Raw genomic sequence first — 23852 nt, 5'->3', positions numbered from 1 at the left:
TGCCAGGATCAAAGCATGGGGTATCTCAGCATTTTGGCCGAGTAATTGTTGTGGAAATTTGAAAGAAAAGAATTGGTGAACTTCAGCAGTGACCTGATGTGTAGAAAGTGAACTATTTAAGTGTCTTATGTGATATATATGTGAAAACTAGGATAGTAGGCTGTATAGAGCCCTTGTGGCGGTGGCATGAACATGGACACAGAAACGACCAAAAACAAATAATAATAATGATAATAGAAAATAAAAACACATTCTTCTTGTAAACACACTTCAACAAGAAGGCAAACATTATTGATTTGCTAGATTAACAACATGCAAACGGTCATTTATTGCATCGGAACGTGGGTTATAATTTTCATACATCAGTTAGTCAACTAAACCGACTGGTATAAAGGACATGATGAAATTGATTAAAACAGAGGCATAAAGAAGGTACATTAAGATCAATTAAAAGGTATCAATGTGGTTGGCAGACAATATAAACCAAAAGATTGAAGAGAAAAATGTTCCTACACTGTTTAAATGGAAAACCAATTCTCGGTAGTTTCTAATGTCCCTTTAAAACTCTATGCATGTATAATATCACCAAAGTTGACAAAAATGTAAATATCTGTGCCACAAGCATGTGTGTTTTCTGATCCTGAAAATTTTCCTGCATTTTTGTAATTATATAGCATGACCATCAACTTCACCCGTTGGAAAAAGGCCCTTAATCCACAAGACAGGACATGGTACAGTATTTATGTCAGCCATCTTGCATCTGCCAGTATAACTAATTTCCAATGATGGCACATGTTAAATTGGTGTACATGAAATGTTGACATTGATAAACAGGGGCATGAAAGAGGAAAGTTGAACATTAACTTGAAAAATTGCTGCTAATATCCTTATTCTGGGTAAAGACTAAAGTCTGTTACCAGGGGCAACATATTGCAGCCATTTGGTCTCATTTATATGAGGGAGGGAGGATCATCGATATGCATCCTTCCACATTGGGCCACCATACTGTAGAACTAATTACTTCTGTGCTAGGCTCGTGATTCCATAATCCCCACCTGACCCCCCTCCCCACTATCCCAACCACTTTCATTTTTGAAGGTGAACAATAGAGAAAGCCACTAGCTGACACTTTTGGTGACATGGCAACACATGAACAAATGAGGTGAAAGCATATTCTTGGTAAATACTTGACAATGACCCAACTGATTACTTGTAAGCACATAAATCAATAATAATTTAACAGGACAAACAATTGCATCATGCTTGGTTCTCTTATACTATACTGACAGTATATATATATTGAAATATATTGGTGTGACATATAAGTAGTAGTATATTACTGGCAAACAGATTCATATTTTCACTAATGTGGAAAGGTTGGGTTTAAGTAGTTTTATGTCAGTCATGGTTGGTCAAACTGATTATATTTAAATTCACAATACAAGCATCTGTTACTTGGGAGGCCAAAATACACAGTGTATACCAGTGATTATCACAGAATTTAATGATATTGCCGCAAGGGTGCTTTGTTCCCCTTTGATTTTGTATCTAATTTTGTTGCCATGACAACTTGTCATTAATTTGGCATGTGATAGCACCCTGTCATGGACATTCTTTTACTTATTTCTATGCCAGGGATTTAGTGAAGTCCATTTGAGGGGGATGGGAGGGACTGAGATTAGATTTCTTGAACTTTTAAAGTCCTTTGTGAAGTCAAAAATGAAAATGGTCATCAAAGACTAGCAGTCAGATTTGGGAGTTATGTTTCTCTTTTAAATGGAAGGTCAGTAAAAACCCATCACTCCCCTCCCCCCCCCTGGCAGCACCACAAAGCTATTGTCTGAATGAAAACGGTAAAAAACTGCGTTTGTCGTCATTGCAGGATCGAGTCTCATATAGAAATCTGCAATGTTTAAGGACGATGCTCAACGTTAGTGTAATATGCCATGGCATGCTGACTAATATACCCACAGTACGCACGCACAGATTGCCTAGTCTGTACCCTGCAGTAGGTTACAGTACAACATTTATACTTTACAAATAAGCCCTCAAATTCTCGGTACGGGGAATCGAAGCTGGGCATTCGTTTCATGAGCCTTGTTAGAATATCCCCCCCAAGAAAAAATTTCAGAGTGGACACATATATTTGCATATGCTCATCTGAATGTATCTCCAAAAAAAGCTGTATAGTCAACTGACTCACATGAAACATAGTTTTTGCTTCATTGTCTCCTTGAAGTCTAACTGTTGATTTGTTCTTGAACTTCGGCCGAGTTGTACGTTTTACACATGTATATACACAAGTGGTCAAGTGGTTAAGGCAGTGGACTTGTGATCTAAGGATTACAGGTTCGAGCCCTGGCCAGATCATTACGTTGTGTCTTTGGGCAAGGCACTTTATCTTCATTGCCTCTCTTCACCAAAGTGTATAAATGGGGACTTGCGAGGTGACTTGTAAATATAGTTGCGTGTGCCGGTTTGTGCATGCTGCACCCTATGGGAAGTCCCCCAGGGGACACGTGGCTGTGGTGCACTGTGGTGCCCCAGGAGAGATTGTTTGAATTGTGCACACTTTGGTGTCTAGGTGTGACAAGTTACCAATGACCAGGGTTAAGTACAGCGTGGCGAGACTTTATTGTAAGTTGCGCTATATAAGAACTGTTAATTATTATTATTATATATATACAGCTTAACAATGGAACAGTATTGACTGTACCCTCGTTGGTTGTATAATTCGTAGGTAAGTTGGACAACCCATAACCAAATACGGTTGCTGTTTCTGTTCCTGTGGGCATTGGAGTAGACCTTAAAGTCATGCAACAAAGATCACATTTTATGAGATCTTAACAGAGAACTCACTGGGCCAGAAGGCTTTTGTTCATACAGCATGACTTATCTATTGTGATGACAAATGCGGTCTTCACCTTTCCATTGTAACACACATACCGCATGTTTATAGCATATTGTCCAATTGTCCGTTGCGGTGGAAAATAAGTCGAAAATAGAAACCGTGCAAGGTACAGTGAATGGATAAACTGGGCTGACCCCGCTCAGAGCACTGTTGAACATGTACTTATAACTCAGTTGTCATAACTATATACGCCCAGCTCTGTCTATGGCACGAGAAAGCGGAGTATATTACGTACAAATATATATATGCTGTACTTGCGAAATATATACATGGTTAACTTCAAAAATACATTTTAGACATATTTGTATATATGTTTATAATAATATATTATCTAACAATAAGTATTCTGTAAAGATATATATACTTACACAAAAATTATATGTTTCTATGCCAAAGATATATATATTCTCTAAGAGAAAAAATAAATATATATTCTCTAAGAGAAAAATATATATATATTATCTAAGAGAAAAAATATATATATTCTCTCTAAGAGAAAAAGTATATATATTTTCTAAGAGAAAAAATATATATATTCTAAGAGAAAAAATATATATTCTCTAAGAGAAAAAATATATATATTCTCTAAGAGAAAAAAAATATATATATTCTCTAAGAGAAAAATATATATATTCTCTAAGAGAAAAAATATATATATTCTCTAAGAGAAAAAATATATATATTCTCTAAGAGAAAAATATATATATTCTCTAAGAGAAAAAATATATATATTCTCTAAGAGAAAAAATATATATATTCTCTAAGAGAAAAATATATATATTCTCTACAAAAAATATACAATTGAGTGAAATGCGCCCTGCACCACTGACGTAACAGTTTACCTGCCTTACAGATTTCAATAGGCACTTGCAGTAGATCGCAGGAAATTTGAGCTGTGCAAATGACTTTCCCACGTTCGTTTCCTTTGCAAGGTTTGGCAAACTGCTTACGTAACACACCAGCTAACGTTCCAAACTAATAACCTTGAAATGTGAAGAAGTGAGCAGTTACTGTTAAGCCGGCTAGTTACGGTACAGAAGGCTTCGCTGTCGAACATACCGTCGTACAATCAGGCAGTTGTTATGGAATAATCCCTGGTACTATCATGTGCAATGTGATATCGCAAACCCACTAACTATGAACTGCATTAAGATTCTGAGCAAACGTGCGTTTTATGAATGGCCAGTGTAATGAACAGGCTGGTCACTGCTGAAGTTACTGAACAACTTAACAAACATCTTGGTCAGCACTTACAGAGCTCCGTACTTTGTACAGCATATATATTTTTTCGCACTGAATATATTTTTCGTACAGAATATATTTTTCGCACAGAATAGGTCTTGAATGTTAGAGAATATATATATTTTCTGTACACACAATAAAAATATATTTTTGCACAGAATATAATTTTTCCTGTAAAATATATATTTTTTCTGTCTCAGAATTTATATATTTTGTTAGAGAAAAATATTTTTCTGTCAGAGAATATATATGTTTTTTAGCAAGATATATATATATATATATATATATATTTTGAAAGAAAATATATATTTTTCTCTTAGAGAATATATTTATATTATAAATGCTTTTGTGTCAGAGAATATATTTTTGCAGAATATATATAAATATGTCTAAAATGTATTTTTGAAGTAAACCATGTATGTATTTTGCAAGTAAAGCATATATATTGTTGTACATAATATATTCCGCTTTCTCGCGTCATATCTGTCTGTATATATAGCGCTTTGAATAGAACGGTTGACATGTGACTGCTGTGACATGTCACTGTCTGACGTACGACTTAAAATTCACATAGTACAGATGACCCTTTCAGAACCTGCACTGATTGTGTATGACCCGCCGTAAAGAAGGGCATGCAAGCAAGAATCACTTTATAATGATGAAAGCTAGGTGCATTTTTTTTTATAGTTTTTTTGGGTGGGAATCGGATAAATTAATTCCCTGCCAGCCGATATAGTCTGACCCATTTCAAACAGATTAATGATAACAATTGTAGCCCAGTGTTTTCTCATTTATAGTCAGTCCATCGCAGAGTGAAGGACTTGACCCCCCTCCCTCTCCTCTCCTCCCTTCCCTCCCGTCCCCTACCTCCCCTACTCCCCCTTCTCGGTTCAGTGTATTTAACTCTAAATAAACTTGTCCTGTATATGGGATGGTGAAGAGAATGCTGTGAAACTGAGCATTACTTTGTATCATATGCGGTATTCCCTGGGGGAGGGAGGAGGGGGAGGTGACCTTTCAGTTCAACACTTGTCTCTTTACAGCAGACTGAGGGCCATAAACTATGAGCCGGAACCCAAACGTCTGTAACCAAAAAAATATCGGTGAGTCGCAGGATATTTGCAGACGTCAAAATATATATGTACCTTCTTACAGTGGTCATCTATTTTATATCAAACATCAAGTCATCCTGTGACATATACAACCCTACTGGATAAGGCTTATCCCTAGGACCATGGTCACATGACAATATTTAGTAATATTTGGCCATGATATGCAAATGACATCAAAGCGGTAGAAAAATTGCAAAATGTTTCATATTTCTGAGAGCATCTATGGCCATACAGCCAGACCTAATAGGCGTACAACATTGTACAACCAATGTGCTTATATTTGGCCACCATCTCTATTAGCCTGTAATTCTAGGGCCGGACATGCAGTTAAAATTTTCAACTCAACATTGTCATCACTGGTGGTTTCTTAATGCATCACTTTGGTCAATAAGAAACGGTTCTCTGTGAGCTAGCATATAAATACAGAAGCCTTCGCCATGCAGTATGCTATAATTCTCAATATATCGGTTCTAGGCCTAGGCCTATACTTGTGTTTGGAAGATATATTTCTTTAGCCTAGGCCTGTATTGTAACGTAGTTAAATGTGGCTCCATCACACGGATCGAGGCTCAATTTTCAATCTGGAACGTTCCATATAGTGAGGCTCAACGAACTTACGTTTTATCATCTGGCAAATTCGATGAATGTATAGGGAGTACGGTAGTAGGTTTCGTAATGGTATTTCGTATTTAATTGCAGAGTGCCACAGTGATCAGCTGATCCAGGTATACTGTCAGTGCTAAATATCCATATCCTACTGTGCTTATAGGCATGGCCTAACCTTCATAATAAGGGCAGTAATTTTCAAGAGTGCTTTCCGAATTGTACTGTCCTTCTCATCGTTTTTGGTCATCTTCACCTGTACGTATTAATAGTACACAGCTAGGGTCATTAAATTGGTATATTATTAAAACTAGGAGCAATGCCAGCTTTTAATTGCAAAATAAAAAAAAGCCTGACAATGCACCTAGATGCATTTCTTTGCTCAAAAGCACAGTACAAACTTAAAGATTGTTGTTGTTGTTTTTGTTTTGTTTTGTTGTTTTTTTGGAGAAGGGAAGGGAGGGGATACATATGTGTATCAATTTTATTCACTGTTTATTGAATAAGGTGATCATATTTCTTCCAGGAAATTGGGAGACAAGATATTAATGCTGAGCCCCCATCCCTATTATTGTTCTACATCAGGCCTATAAGTGCACAATGTTGCTTTTCATGTGAATTACAGACTATATGTAATTATTGAATGTTTACCTGCGAGCCATGAATGAAATTTATATTTTGTTATCCTCTTGTTTTTATCAATCTCAGCTAATAGCCTATATGTTCAGGCTGTCTGAAATAGGAGGCCCAACAGGCCAACATTAATCCAGGGCCTTATTTGTAATTTTGGGATATTCGTGAGATAGTACATTATAGCCGGGCACATCTCCGGGGACACTTTCAGTTCAGGGACGGCACATGAAATCCAGGAGGGAGATAGCCCCCTTTGGCTGTGTTAAGGTCATCAACACTACCTCATTAAGCGCAATCCTGGCTGGGATGTTTCTAAACATGTATAGAACATTTCAGATGGATCCAGTTTGACAGGAATTAGTAACCTGCCACAAAGAAATTATAACCAACGATAAAGAGAGACATTGGCTTTTCCATCACTCATTTTACAGGGTTTTAGCAAAATCAAGGAACGGTAGCTATTAAATTAAAAGAATTAGTAGAGACAATTTCAGGGATATATATGTATGTACAGTATGTGTGTTTATATATGTATATATATATATGTATATATATATATATATATATATATATATATATATATATACATATATATATATATATATATATACATATATATATATATATATATATATATATATATAATTGAAAATCGTAATGAGTTGGAAAATCAAGAACAGTGAAAAACTTCCAGCCTCCACCAGGATTCGAACCCTGGCCGATATATATATATATAAATATATGTAAAGAGGTATACCAATGCTTCTGTAACTTTCGTGAGATTTTCTCCTTTTCTTTTGCTCCCAAAGAAGAAGAAGGGCAAGGTTGCATCATGATTCATATCCTAGTCAAGAGTGGTATTAGAATAGTCTTATCGGCATAATCTGAAAAGTTTTATAACACCATTTTCTTTAACATTTACAATAATTGAGAATTGTGGGTTAGGTTTTATACACGAGATATCAGAGGTATGCAGAATCTAGAAGGTTACAAAAGCTTGCCAAGATGTGGCATGTGGGAATTTGAAGAAAATTGTTAAGATTGTTGATAAGCATTAAAAAATTATAACCCCTCCCCCCCTCCCACCCCCTCCTATCCCTCTTGGAGGAACTATCTATTAGATCTCTTTTGTAGGCCAGGTCAACAATTGTCAACAACATTTTTTTTTTAGTTTTTAATATATGTACAGTCTTGGTCCGTCCAGCAGCATTTCTTGTTGTGTTGTTGTGCTGGATGGGTTTTCTTTTCCTTCTTTTGTTTTTTTTTCTTTTTTTGTTGACCTTCTTGGACATGTGCATGCAGACAAAGTTTTGCAGAAATGATTTTATTTGCTATGAATCCTTTCTGTTTATGATATTTAACAACTTTTCAGGAATAATGGATACATGCTTTTGTGGTTGCTAAGGGGGACGAGAAGGAGGGGGGGCGGGAAAGGTTTTAACAAGGGTTGAGTTGATAAGGACTATTTTTAAAATAGTTATGGATTTTATTAATAGATCTTCTCCCAAGGAGCTGTAGACTATACTCTTTAAAAGATTTGATCAAGGTCAGCTGCATCATTGCCTGGAAAGATAATTTTATAAAATTACACTTGATTTACCTGATGCTTTTACCATGAAAATTAACAGATTATAAACCCAATACAATGTTTGACACATTCAGAATTACAAATATTCAGTACGAGTAGGATACAATGCCCTCCCTCCCCCCGCCCCCTCCCATGTCCACCCCTCCTTGTAACAATAGCCTACTTGCTTGAATGCCTGAGTAGATTTTCAAGATTTCAAGCAATGTATTGATTTTCATTGGTTCGACATTTTAGTACTACAGTGAAAAACTTTCTCCTAGCTACGCAATAAATTGGCCATTTCAGTGGCAATAATGTGTGCTAGATTGCAGCTTTTTTAATAATTCTTATATTTAGTATCATAATAATTTCCCACAGGGTAACCTTCAAAATCACATTTTTCAATGTCCCAGACCAAAGAGGGAGTCTCCCCACTGTATTATCCCCTCATCCCTTCCTCCCCCCTCCCCCAAGGTGCAAAGTTTTGTGTTGAACCTTTCTTCATATAAAATATTAGTATATACCCCATCACAGACCACCGAACAGCACTACAAAATCAGGCCTTAGAACATCGATAACTGACCAAAATTGACCATTATACCTTTTACATCCACAACTAAACCTTTAAGCACTATATTACACTTTTAAGCCTTTGAGCTACAGTCTTAGCCATAACCCTTAGCCATTAACCCTAACATCATTCGATCCATTTCCTGTTTAATCCAACCCCGGTCTCTTGGATCTTGCTGTTTAGACTGACTGTACATTTAATCTAGGCCAAAGTGAAATCCTTTTCTCATTGCCAAGTCAAATGTATGCAACATTTATCCTTCTAAATTTTGGTTCATTTATAGGGCAAACTTAGTATATGGATTTTGTTTTGTTTTTTGGTCTTTTCGCTTAATAAAATACCTTTCGAAATCAATGAGACTTAGGTCACCAGACAACCTGAATTTGTATATATTTATGTTGTTCTATAGGCTTCTAATATATATGTATATATATATACATATTAACTATGTAGTTCATGGCGAATATATGTATACCCTCCTCATCATGTTGTGCACATATATCAGCTACACTGGGAAAATGTTAAGTGCTTGTGTATACACACACTGCACCTAATAATCCCTGCCCTGAATACATAATGCACAGACAGACAGACAGACTGACCCATTGGGAAATAGGTATATTTGTATAAATGCCCAAACACTGAACGGCCAAGTTCAGACCATCAAGTGTAACATTTCATTCGGTAACATAACACTTAGGGCAGCAGGCACTGAATCCCTTCCACACACAAACACAAACACACAGAGACAGTTTGGAAAATAACCTGTATATCACGTACACTGTTGCTGCCGTTGCAGAGAAATATGTTTCAGAAATATTGCACTTGACAAGTATCACATATCTTTCATAAGGAATTACTCCTATTCTTTCTTCACTTATAATTTTTTTTCTCTTTTTTTTTCGTTGTTGCTTCTAACAGTTATTATATATATATATATATATATATATATATATATACCAATCCAACACCAGTCACATTGTTTTTCAATTGTCACACACATAGACAACGGACTGGACAGTCTGGTAGACTGTTCCATTTAATTTTAGGGGGGAAGGTTGTACTTGGCTATGATGATGGTGGTTAATGTAGTCACTTGGTCAAACAAACCTTTAGCCATCTGTTCATCATAATAACTGCTCTACGTTATTTCTATGGGGTTACATATTAGAAAAACATATTTGCTTACCAGCACTGATAGAAAAGAATTGGAGGCGACTATGGGAGCTACTATACAATAATGATCATAATAGATAAATGAGAGAGTCACAGTATGTTATGAAAAATGCAATAATTCATTAATTTAATCTTACAACTGCAATATGTCCTTGAGTATATCTGAAACTGAGAAGTATGGTTACATTATTCACACAGCTGGTTTTTATGTGTGAAGGTCAGTTCTAACCTTTTGCAGATGAATTACAAATTGACTCTATATATATATAGATATAGTGTGGGTTAAGTTATGCGAGATATTATAGTATATTTTGGAAAATATTGTCTTAATATTATAAAATGATATGTAGGGGTTTCAAATCAGCCGGACTTGCTAGCTGTAAAATATCATACATAATAATTCATGATGTTCTTTAATACTGATTACAATTGATTGTTAATGGTTGAATTATCATCATTAATATGTCTCATAGGCTCATTAAACTGTTGCCTGAATAAAAAGCTTTGCATTCAAAAGCTTCATATTGGTATTATGGTTTTGTCAGAATTTGACATTATTACAAATTGGTTTAATGTGATTTGTGGTAACTTTTCAGTTACTTTAGGGGTAAAATACCATTTCTCTCTTAGATCTCAAAAAAAGAAGGGGCACTTGACAGAAGAAAGTGTTCTAAGAGACACCCACCCCCCCCCCTCCTCTTTGCCCACTCCAAATGTTACAATAGTACATGTTGAAACCTGACATAGGATGGTCAGTAAAACGTTAGACTTAACTTACAACATGACAGAGTATAAGGGTATCGGACAATATGGTGACAGAACTGTAATCTCCCTTTAATATATGTAGTGCTCAGATAATATAGAATTTGGGATAAACAGTATGTAGTTTTCACCGGTAATGTATCGGACTGACTTCATTGGTTGGAAACTTGTTTGAAAAGAAATGATCTGAGATATGGATTATCATACTACAATAATGTTTGATATTGTTCGAGTATAACTTCAACTTAGACAGCTAATTACTATATATTATATAGGCAATTATATAGCAATTATAAGGGGCAGTTAGATTGTGAGATGGACCGCGATTGAATTGTACAAAGAGACTGTCATACAGCCAGCCTTAACAGACAGAAATACTTGACAATTGCTAAAAAAAAAAAAGCAGCGTAAATACATTTGCCAATATTGTGTTGTGGTGCGGATTATTTCACATGTTGGCATCGGCCAGACGGATCGACCACTCTATATATCGACAAACGTATGAACTTCGATGGTTACCCAAATAATGTACGTGTGAAATTACACATGCTAGAGAAAACCAAAGGAGTAATCATTGAGCTCTGTGAAACGTCAACCGTAAAAGTTGGCAACATTTCTTGTTCAATAAAACAAAAGAGATTAAGGTTGCATACAAACAGAAAACTGGATACAAATTGTACTGTAGGGCAAAAAAGATGGATGAGATTGCATCATTTGGCATCTAAAGCCCTAAGATAAGCAAAAAATTCTCATTGGGAAGAGATCGAGACACCCCCTCCTCCCTTCCCCTTAGATCCCTCTCCCAGGATTACAATACTGCTGCAATGATGTGCCCCTTCTCCCACACCCCCCCCCCCAAATCGGTTACTCAGGCCACGGGCCTGTATACGGAAATGTTCTCCCTAAGCTTAGAATTATTCCGAGAGACAGTCAGAACGACCGTTGAAGCAATTGTAATCGAGCCAAATCCTAAATCAAGGTGACCTAATTTAAGCTGCACCACCAATACGTGACCTGGCTACCTTTAGCCAATACTAAAACAAAAATCTATTTTTAAAAGTCATGTTTAAGGTTTTGCGTCATTAATGTAAGAAAGGAGAGAAAAAAGAGAATCCATTTCCTTTCCTGACTACTCGGGTAAGAGATAAGCATCACAGCCGAGGGCTGAGCATGACTGCAGTAGTATTATCATATCAACGTAGTAGTGTACGTGCCTTAGGTTAATACAGTGCACATGGCCATGCGGCATGCTGTTGCCTCGTATATTCTCTCGTGTAGACATTTGTCTAATGATGTTTCAGTGACGTTGAGATCTCTCTCTAACTTTCCGATATGGTGCATCTATTCGTATCTATACATCTGTAGGTTATATTCTTACACTGTGCAGATTACTCAACCAGGGAAATAATACTATACTTTATCAGCATCTCTGGCCAAAATGTTTCTTTGCTTCCTGCTCCACATTCAGTTACCTCTTTTCATGTTTGTTTGTTTGTTTGCTCGTTTCATTTTTCTTTCGGTCTTGTGTCTAGGCCTGATGCAAGACCTTCATCATTCTCACGTAACTTTTCAACAGAGCGATGGAGCAGTCTGTACATTGTCCCACACCTACATGTGTGTACGTCCCATGTTGGGGGGGGTGGGGGTGCAACCCTGCGAACTTAACTGTATGATAGCCCAATTTGCAATTTAGAACCACCTTGGTATTTGAATCCTGTACTTTGGGTCGGATTTGTGACTTAAGTAAACTCGGGATCGAACCTCGCAATTTGGCTGACTCAGCGATATACTAGATTGGACAGAGGATGAGACCCTGTGCTCTTGATTAAATTCGTAAACTTGGGCCTAAACACAGCTCTGGGATGACCCAAGGTCAACATTGACCTTTTCTTTCCGTTGTTGTTCGTTACACGCATACCTGGACACTTGGACACACTAGTCAAGTAGAGATAGTGACAGGGCTGCACGATTCATAGTACTTAGGGTTTTGTACGTTTTCTTGGTGCAAACAAACCTCAACTTCCTATAAATGCCCAACCTGATAGATCACGCAGTAGAACGATTAAAACACACTTAAAAGAGCAAAGAAATTTAACTTTTCAGAGTTTTACATTAGTTACTTTAAGCTACATAAATCCCATAACTGATATACATTAATTGCATATGTTTTCAATTTGGCATCATTCTGCAGCTTGTGGAAAAAGTTCTTCTCTTTTTCAGTTTTTCCCTTCTTTTTCTTCATACGTTACAGGACCTTTTATGCCCATGCAGGCAGCTGGGTACATGCATACAAGGGTAGTGCCAATACTCCGTGTATTAAACTTTTTTTGGGGGGGGGGAGCCCGCAATATGATGAAAAATGGTTACTGACACATCATACAATGTACCTTATGACAGATATAAAGATCTTCATTAATCCATGTTTATTAAAAATTAAAGCCATCTGGCCTATACGGTATCCCAATTCCCGCAACTTTAGACTTTTAATTTAAAGCATCAATTACTATACCTGTACAGAGCAGTTATGTGAGAGAGACCATCAAGGAAAACACTGCAACAACCTGGCCACACTAGTACTTGAGTTATAATATTTGTCTAATCGACAAAGTAACCATCAACGTATGTGACAGTACGGTATCTTAAAGTGTACAAAATTATGTTCCTGCAAAGAGCAATATCTTAGAACTTATGTCACTTCATCATCCTCCCTAAACTCCCTCCCCTATCCCAACTGAACGGTATTATAAAGCAGCAACGACCATCCCTCACCAAATGTGGAATTTTACTGCACATCGAAAAACATGACAAAAATCACAGTCGAGAATAAAACGAGCTGTGCGCGATGTATAGTCAAGCAAAACCTGTGTTGTAATTTCATGCCTAAATCAACTTGCAGGAAATACCGAGAAATTGGCATTTATAATCCACACGCTGTGTATAGCTCTGCTGAAGAGAAGAAACGCACGTATAAACGGAGCTCTGGTACTTAATACGTTTGTCATTGCGCGTTTTTTTACAAGTTGTTTCCTGCACAAGTACGAGAAAACACAGTCATTCTTTACCATACTTCAATTAATATATTCTTGACATGAGGTACTCCATCTTAATGTCAATATGAAGAGAATCCCTGATGGAACACATTCATGTGGATCATCTGCTAATGTTTTGAGCAATCAACGTCGCTAAGTCAATCCATGTTGTCACTTTCGGCTTGAGAGATATCAATTGCTCTTAGTGGAAAAAATACACCAGAAAAAAAAAGAAAGAAGAATGAAGAAACAAAACAAAACAAAACAATAGGAACATCAGGGGAAACAAAAAGGAAGAAACAGGGGGAAAAAAAGTATCCCGGATCTCTCTGCCGTATTATTTCGTTAAGGTACGATACTTGCCAATTGAGCTGCGTCCACGGGCAGATTACGGATGAATCGTACGAAACAATCAAAAGTAGCTCAGAATGAGGGACGGTAACTCTTCTATTTTTTTTTTGCATTTTTTTTTCTCTCTCTTCATTCCTCTGGCAATTCTGTTAAGAAGCCACTGACTAATGATGTGAAAAATTAACATGATTCTTCTTTTTTTATATATTTTTTATTATTTTTTTTAAGTCATGATCGGCAGCATCGGAGGAAAAGTGAAGGCATCTCAAACGTTATCTCCTGACGATGTTTAAAAAAAGGGGGGGGGGGGAAGAAGACAGTTCCTAAAGCCAAACGAAGCATTAGTAATAATCGCAAAGCACCATTTAACCTTAAGGAAAACCGTTCATGCACCTAAGAAAAGAGAGAAATGGAGTGATTATGATTGCAACCTCATTATAATTAGATATTTATATGTATCTATATATATATATATATACCTACACGCATAAATGCATACGTAACTTTATAGTTATTTGATTGTCCAGAAATTTCATGTATTGATTCACAATTAATACAAATCTAGCAAATTAAGCTGTGAAAGCATTTTTTTTTTGGTCTGTTAAATTGTGACATTCTAACGTAGATGTTGCTATTAGGATTAATTATAGGAGTTATTATAAATTAATGCAACAATTATTGAGAAGTTGTTACACAAGCAGAGTTGGAAACAAAAACCCCTGTGGTGAAAGTATTAACAGCCTGACTTTATCCCTGTTGCCTCTCAATCTGTAAATTAACCAGGAGACATGTAGATCTATAAACTATGAAGGCAACAATATTCCATTTCCAATTTTATCATTAATTTGACAACCGTGTTGAAGTTAGTTACGACATTAACATTTCTCTGATCTAAAGTGCGATCACTATAGTACTAAAATTGATTGTCATTACAACGAGTACATATTATATATTAAACTGTGTGACTTAGTAATTTGACTGCAAAACTTTTACAATATTCTTGTATTGGACCAATAATGCTATATAATAGCTAATAAAAAAAAGATACCTCTTTCCTCCCTCCCCAACGTCCCCCAACCCCTCCCCCAACAAAAAATGATATTAAATTAAAAGACATGAAACTATTTTCTTTAACATTTCAAGTCCAACTCGTTACAAATTTTCAGCTCGAATTACGCTTAATGACCAGTTGAAAATTGAGTCAAAACTTTTAAACAAAGGTCTTGCAACCTTCCTATATGCTGCCCTTAAATTTTATATATAACAGCTACATTATGTGTTTGCATAATTAGCCATTCTTATGCAATTCATTTTTTTCCTTGAAAAAGTAGCCACTGTCAGAGTATCATTGAACGCCAATATCGTTATCAGAATTTAAAGTGAATTTTTGGGATTCTAACATTTTACCACAGGAACCAATCCAAAAGGGGCTTTAGTTATCCACGATTTCCTTTGTTTTAATGTTATTGTTCTTTTTACCTGGACTATACCTGCAAGTCTGTTTAATAACAATAGGCAATAAGTTTTTGTTTGACTCAGTGCATCCGTTGGAATAGAAATTGACTAGTACAGCTATAAATACATGACAGTAAACAACATCCTTATGGTAATTTCCGTCTGGCATTTCATCGAAAAAATATAAAGCGAAAACCGTTACTAGCAGGAAGCAATAACAAAAAAATGAGATTAGTGAAGGAGAATTGTGTTTGGTTTACAATAGAATTGTTATAAATGTAGAAACGGGGGGGGGGGAACGTGTCGGGTCGTAGGTTATGCTATCTTATATCCAAACGAGGTAGCCCCACCATGCTTGGTCCATCAACAGTTTCCCCAAATCCAACGAGTATAGTTAAAGCGACATTTTATTTGCAATCGATAAAACTTAAATGACCCTGCTAGGTTATTTTGTCACAAAAGAGTTTTGTACAGTGAATAAATAACTTAACCTGATTGGATCCATAACCGTTCCATTGCCCAAACAGGTTTTCATCGAAGTACTGTGCACACGTATTAAAGTAAGCTGAATCAAATTTGGAAAAAGTTCTCGAAAAATTCAACGTTTTCTTCGATATTTTTTTTAATAAACGTATCAATCTACTCAAGGTAATGAGATATAAAATTGTTATGGTATGTTTAGAATTGAAAAGCATCGAGAAATTTTTTGGGTCGAAACTCAGCCCAAAGAGTCACTTAAACGAAATAGTTTTTTTTTTGGTTTTTTTTTTACCATGTCAAACTACATTATATAGCAGCAGAGGTGGCGGTCCTTATATATTATCTGGATGACTTTGTCAGCTCGGTTTGAAAGTTTGATGATTTATCGGGAGTCAAAGACCAATGCATCAACGTTACCGCACAGTGTCAACTGCTTGTCTGAGTTATTATAACTTTTAATGTGGGAGCTTCATCTACGACAAAGTAACTAACTAATCCTGGTAATTATACACTAGCTTCTTGGAGCTATCGAATAATTGGTGTGGAAATTGAGTGTACCCAATGCTTTTGTAGTTCTTATTTCTGTGCAGGCATCTTTGAAATTTTAATGAAGCCAATGCAAATACGGGCTTAAGGAAATATGGAGAAAGTAAAGGCAAAACTAAAACCCCCCCAAAAAGAGGAAAAACAAATTCCTTTTATTTTTCATTTTCTCCTATAGAATACTTGTGTCATTTCTGAAGCAAAGGCTGTTAAATTTTTTTTTTTTTTTTTTTGGCTCTATCTTTTCTTCTTTGTAATTATTCTCTCTGATAATAATTCCGATGCTGGGTTTTTTTTTTCACACACTGAGAGGCATTGCGCTTTCGTCTATGGGTGTCAGGATGTATTAAGGGCCCAAAATCTACAGCCAATCAGATGCATGCGTCAGAGAATAGAAAAGAGTTCACTGGCTTTTGATTGATCGGCAATGTATAGCGATGGGATTAATCAACCGCCCTAATCAGCTTGTCGTTAAAAATATAAAAAAATATTTTAAAAAATTGCAAATTTCATGGGAGGACGAACTTCACCTTATGAAATCATATAATATGCTCACCGAAATTAACACTTTTTTTTAGCTAAATTTGAGCTAAAGATATCGCTTCCCAGTAGGTCATGATCCATCAGGCTTTTTTATTTTTAGTAACTCTATCTATTTTCAGGCCAGTAATTTACCTCCTTTCCAAAGTTTCTCAACTTGAAATGTCATAAAAGTAGCAACCTGTGGAAATAACAATAATTAAGTTTTATATGTCTATATTGATTGATTCAACAATAAATTTAATTCAAAATGAATAATTTAGGAAGTCTTACTACTTTCATATAACCAGCAAAATGTTCCCGGGAGATCTGCAATCGCAAGGTTTTAGAAGGTGGTCTGAGACACTTTTGTTCTCTCATGAGACAAGTAAAGCTCTTCATACGTCACTATATCAATATGATAAAAGTTCAGTGAAAGTATCCTTTGTTGAACGAAACATTTTAACCAAAGATTAATACATGTAAATAAACAAACCTAAAAAAGACTGAATATTACCGACCTAACAGATTGTCAGAAGTAACAACAGGTAGATGAAATATATAACAGTAGTCTGGACTTGACAGTACATGCCTGCAGTCACCATAAAGACCCCACACTACACCTCTGTGACCATTACCGTAATGGCCCTGAAAGCCCTTCAATTACATCAACTGGTGGGGATATACTTGATCGAGACTAAGTACCAAGGCCCACATAAGTCCCTCGATTCAGTCTTCTCTCTGTATACTACCGGAAACTGAGATAAAAAAACGTTGCAGCATGTGCAAAAAACTTCTCAGCTGTTCGGCTGGTCACTCAAAGCCGGTAGCATAATTATATCAAACTAATTCTTCAAGAACTTCACTGGCAACCCATCCTAGGCCGTTTGAAATGCAAAGTCGCATCGCTCCCTTTACACGGCATAGCACCGATATATCTGACTGATCTTTTGTCAGAATACCAGTGTTCTTGCTCTCTTTTTGCTCATCTTCACAGTGTTTCTTTGTCGGCCACCATCTCTCCGTACCTCCTATTAAGGTGACCGGTAGTGCTGATAGTCGACTCTTTCTTTTGTAGTGGATTAATCGCACAGGTCTGTCACCATCTCTCTGTACCTCCTATTAAGGTGACGGGTAGTGCTGATAGTCGACTAATGCTAATGTAGTCGTTTAATCGCACAGGTCGGCCACCATCCGTCTGTTCCTCCTATTAAGGTGACGGGTAGTGCTGATAGTCGACTCTTTCTTTTGAAGTCGTTTAATCACACAGGTCGGCCACCATCCGTCTGTTCCTCCTATTAAGGTGACCGGTAGTGCTGATAGTCGACTCTTTCTTTTGTAGTGGATTAATCGCTCAGGTCGGCCACCATCTCTCTGTACCTCCTATTAAGGTGACCGGTAGTGCTGATAGTCGACTCTTTCTTTTGTAGTGGATTAATCGCACAGGTCGGCCACCATCTGTCGGTACGTTCTATTAAGAAAATTCAAGATGGTGGGTAATTGTGTTTGCGTCTTCTTCTTGGTTTCCAAAAAGGGAAACCTATGGAGTCACTCTCACCGACCTTGCAAAATTGTGAGGGGGACCACTGTAACCAAGTCGGCGATAACTCTAACGTGGATCGCAGAGTCGGTAATTTCTATTCCAGTTAGATTCATCCAACAGGGCAGAATACAGAAATGTTGTACTCAAAGCCGAAGCCAAGGTGAATTAACCAGGTCGTACATCCAGATTCTTTGCGTGCTAAGTTCTTCAGTACCTTTTGGGGAAACATTTCATTATGTTCTGAAGTTTTGACTAGGTGTGCTACCAATGCCAATTATCAGTTAGTACGTAGTTTTATTGAAGCACCTAAAATTAAATGGCAGGGACTATAATTGATTAGACACTCTTGTATTAAAGCCGCATTTTGAAGTATAATCATTCTATATACCTTTAACCGAAACGAAGTTGGAATAAACAAACAGACAAACAAACGACCAAATATGGTATTTCTAAATTTCAGTGCAAATGGCGAAGGAACGCTTGACGAGCATGTTCACTACCGTATGTGCGCTGCTTTACCAGACTACATATTTGTAATCATATTTTGTTGAGCTTGGCAAAAAATCTTGGGTGTACCCTTGTATTTTTGTCTAGACTTAATGCTTCATGGTCTCTGGTTTCTTGTTCAAAACTTTGTCCTTTCCACGATATCTCAACCATAGAAAGCTTTTTACTTTAGCAGTAAAAATACATACAAGCTCAAACCGAGAGTACAATTTACTTCTTCTGTGCAATGGCCTTAATGCAAACTGCATCCTGCAAGTAACTTGTGTATATAGTTATCATCAATGTTACCAATATAGGCCCTTAGATTTTCCTACATACATACAGCTATATAAGCTTCTCGGAGGGGTATTGTGTTTGTCATCGACACAATTCAGCACGGTTTTTATTCTACTCTTTAGATCTGGACACTTTTGTAAATTTACACTGTGCTTACCTTCTGTTGCATTAAATATTTGTTGTTCTGTTGTGGGTTAAAATTGCATGTTTTCCAAGAATCGTGACTTTGTATAGTCGCAAATAGGTTTCTGCATGGTGATGCTGTGTTAAAACTATCTGATGTTTTCACCCAATGTTAAAACAATTTCAACATTTAATTATTTTAATTTAACCTCTAGCCTTCAATGATGATAGAAGGACTGGTGTGTTGCCGATAATGTCATTCACGTTTAAATGTGTGCAAACCTTGAAAACTTGACAGAATAATGATATTTCAGATCGAAAGTAGTCAACATGAAATAGGACATTGACATTTGACAAGCTGATTAAACTTAGAACAGACTCTTTTGTGGTTGCCAGAATGACTATAGAATATTTTCAAGATGGCGCTTTCACCTTTCTAAAACATCCTCTTCTAAAATTCCACCTCCATTATCCTCGGGCCATTCAAACCCATATCTCCTCCCTCAACCCTCACCCCGATTCCGCCCTGTTCCCAGTCGCCATTTTCTAGGTAGAGTCCATCGCTTGCTGTTCACCTGAGTTAAGCACTTTTAATCTCTCTTTCATAAACTCAGGCCTGCTGAAACCAAACAACTTTGTCATGAATAGAATTTATTTTTAATATAAAGATTATTGGCACATTAAGTTGAGGCATAAATTCTCTCGTGGAAATTGCCTCTTTCTTATTTATTTTTTTTTTTCTTTTATCTCCTGTCTTTTTTTGGTTTTTTTTGTCTCTGTTACGATGATCACTGTGAGAAGTTTTTCACCAGCAGTATTCATGCTACAGTTCCACTCCATCTATATAATTCACGTACTTGACATTTTTGTGCTTGTACCTTGCATTGCCCTTAATCCTCTCCGCTAAAGTCTTAACATGATCATCTACGGCATCGCCTTTTCACCATGCAAAGTCACACAAGTAACCACGTAGAACACATATATATGAAAAAAGTCTAATACTCCGATATAACGGGCAGGGATAATTTTCTCATCTCCGAGATGCATCCCAAATTTCCCAAATCATTAAATTTGCAGCATCGAATATCGGGATCCCTCTGGTCATCAGTATGCTTACATTCATGATTCGAGTCATGCTTGGGACTCGGGAAGGCATGCCTGCCTTGAAACAGGATACGCCACTCGGCTGAGAGAAGGGCTGTGGCAGGTGTTAAAAATGCCACTGGTTTTGTCATAATTTGGCAAAGACAAAGTTTAAAATTAATTGTTAGATGATGAAAATGAGCAAATGAAAAATGGCGGAATAATTAAGTACGGGGTGGACAAATTTGTAGGATTTATCTCAAAGGAGAATATTTAAGAAGATTGTAGATTTTACTGGGGTTTAAAAGCCAAGCATGCAGGCAGAAGTTCTCATTCTTGGAGTGTGTGGGTACGAAGCAAATATACCATAGGCAATGAAATCGTCAGCGGTCACATCTGCTTAACTGTTGTCGTATAGTATACGTACGGTACTGTGCGTGCAAGTTTAAATCACAAGTTTTACTCAAAGCTCACACAAAGTGGTATTAAGTGTGTACAAGATGAAAAAATTAGAAAACGTACTTTTCAGGGAATCATTTATTTTATTCCGTTGCAAAATGGGCACAATTTTCTTTAACAAAACACCCCCAAAGACCCCAACTATAGCACGCTATCATGGAAATGTTTCTTGAGATTACGTAAGCGATCTGCCTTGGTCGTAAAATGACCTCGTTTTACCAATTTGTCTGCAACGACTGCCACATATAATTTCTTATATGAGGGTCTTTGAGTGAACGCTGTATGATTAACTAAACTGTAGAAAATAAACATATTTCCACACAGTGTTTACACAAAGAGCTCCATGGTGTTAAGAAGCTATGCAGGCTATTTGTAGAGCCTGAGGTTGATTTACGTCCGTGGCAGGTCGATTACGTAATCACAAAGCTTTCCTAGCTATAGCGTGCTATAATTGGAGCCAATAAAGCATATCTTTAAACAGTTGTAGGTCTGGAACATGAAGTGAACTGCAGGCATCAGGGATTTGACCTTAAAGGAGCATTCATGACGGTCAAGCCTGCCTATAGAAAGCGGTCCTCCTCAAATTCACTCAAGCATTAATAATTTGTTACTTGATAGCATATAGTACTGTTATTATAGTTTCATCCTTGAGTGCACCTTATTAATTGACCAGCCACCGTATGATTGTCAACACAAGTGCTCTGATGGCCAGCACTACTTTCCTGTGTGCAGACAAATTTGGCTTGACCACTGAAATAGTACACTGTGTGTTTACTAATGAATTTGTGCAGAGGAGCCTTCCGTATGGCTAGCATCACAAACTTGGGTAGATATGCAATCTCCCCTGTTTTTTGGCCAAAAACAGGGGACTCAGGTGGTATTTGCTATAGGCAGGGAAGATGGTAATGTTCCAGACATTAAACATAGATTGGAGAATAACATGAACACTAACAAAACTAACTAACTTTGAACAGGTCATGAAATCTGATTGCGGCACAACATCTTAATTTGAGTAATACAGCTTATTATAGTAAAGAGTTGCTTAAACTACAAAGCCTCTTGATTTTCTATAGTAATCTTGAAAACATAAAGCTGTAAACATAAAACACTACATTGAGGAATGGCTGGATCCCCCCAGAGATAAAGTACGAAGAAGCAATTTGGCTTGAGAAATGGAAATAACAGACAATAAATTGGTTCGGATAGGTTTTCAAGCAATACTTAAGCCGGCAGGCTCTTCACTATTGCACAATCACAGAATATATCTATATCATAAACACATATTATACACACAACCATGCATATATAGATTGCCTGACAGTGGATTCAGTTACCCAAAGTTCCATCCTACAAGTGGAGATGTGTTTTTGGTCCACAATTTGGTTTTATTTTTAATCATACATAATCTGATAACTTATTTATTCAACCTGTCTGAGTAGAATTTGGTCAACAGCCATATACATAATCTGATAACTTATTTATTCAACTGGTCTGAGTAGAATTTGGTCTGTATTTATATATATATAGATATATCTATCTATATATATATTTATATATATATATATAAGTGAGCCTAGCATCCTAAAATAGACACTGGACCTAGACATTCGTTTACATTATATAGCTTTTAATTTATATATTATATATAGCCAGGCCTACTGTGAGTAATGCACATAATGCTGTCCATTTCAATACAAGTGATAAATTTTGTGTACATTACTCGGCTATCATATGTGCAGTGTTTATTATGTAAAGTTAGCCGTTCTTTGCGAAACCGTATGGTATTGGCCAGTGCACATTGACAACAAAAAAAAAGGTTTAAGTATCCAAGGAACCTTTGGACCAGTTTCAGACAATGGAATACAAAAGGGTAATATTACAGACCAGACATGATTTGGGGAACCATTCTTTACCTACAATGTCAGTGTTGGACTTGACCTGTAATAGCTCCTGTGTGGTGTGCAACTATGTCTGTGTTTTAAGCTGTGAACTTCGATCAACAGTCAGCTATATGAAGCAGATATGAATGTTGCACCCTGAGTTAGCTCTCTCCGTATTTATGCTGTAAAAAGGGGAAGCAGAGAAAAAATATAAAAACGAGACCGACATGAATACAGTTAATTTCGAGCGTGACCCGAAGTTGTAACGTCAGTCACATGGGGAAAGTATATAGCAGTTTAGATAATGTTGCCAAGTGGATAATGTGTACATGCGCAAATTGATATAAACTCATACCTAATATGTTTATATATATATATATATATATATATATATATATATATCACATGAGCTTTGATGATCATTTGCCCTCGAAATGTCTACCTGGAAACCAAGGGCATTGGTCGCTAGGTGAAGAATAAAAAATTGTACCATGAATTTTTCATTCCTGCATTGACAGTTGGGTGTCAACTTCTAGCTAAATTCACCTACATTAATAAAACTGCACAGCTGTCCAAGACAACACTGACATGTTAACATTCATGTGCAGTGCAATGCCACTGCTGCTCTTGCTGCTGCTGGTTGATAGCATATGGTAACTTGAGGGATTAGACACCTACTGAAACTTTGCATCTCATTAAAAACGGTTTGGATCTGCTTGTGGAATTTGCAACATTCCCTCAATCTTAGTTACATATGTATATCTATGTCAAAATGGAGAGATTCCTTGCAATTAGTATAGCTCATGATAGACTGTATGGATTACATGTATGTAATGTATTGCAATATCTGTCTTTTATACATGATTAATATGACATTTCACATAAGTAGGAAAAGCATCTTGATATAAGATGAGACGATTTACATAAGTAGCCAGTTCCATCGTTTTGTGTGTCCATAGATATACAGTATGTCTCCTAAGCTCTCAAATTTCCTAATCCTGGTGTTGAATGTTGTCCAAGTCAGTTA

General features: G+C 36.6%; 1 protein-coding gene across 1 annotated transcript in view; it reads left to right on the top strand.

Moving 5' to 3' along the window:
- LOC139970938 (B-cell lymphoma/leukemia 11A-like) overlaps positions 1–23852 on the top strand; it is a 112538-nt gene that overhangs the window by 65429 nt on the left and 23257 nt on the right. The gene's annotated exons all lie outside the window — the stretch shown is intronic.

This window comes from Apostichopus japonicus, chromosome 8 (genome assembly GCF_037975245.1).
Source record: "Apostichopus japonicus isolate 1M-3 chromosome 8, ASM3797524v1, whole genome shotgun sequence".
Taxonomy (NCBI): Eukaryota; Metazoa; Echinodermata; class Holothuroidea; order Aspidochirotida; family Stichopodidae; genus Apostichopus; species Apostichopus japonicus.
Note: the sequence above shows the minus strand (reverse complement) of the source record. Positions and strands in the feature narration are given on the sequence as shown.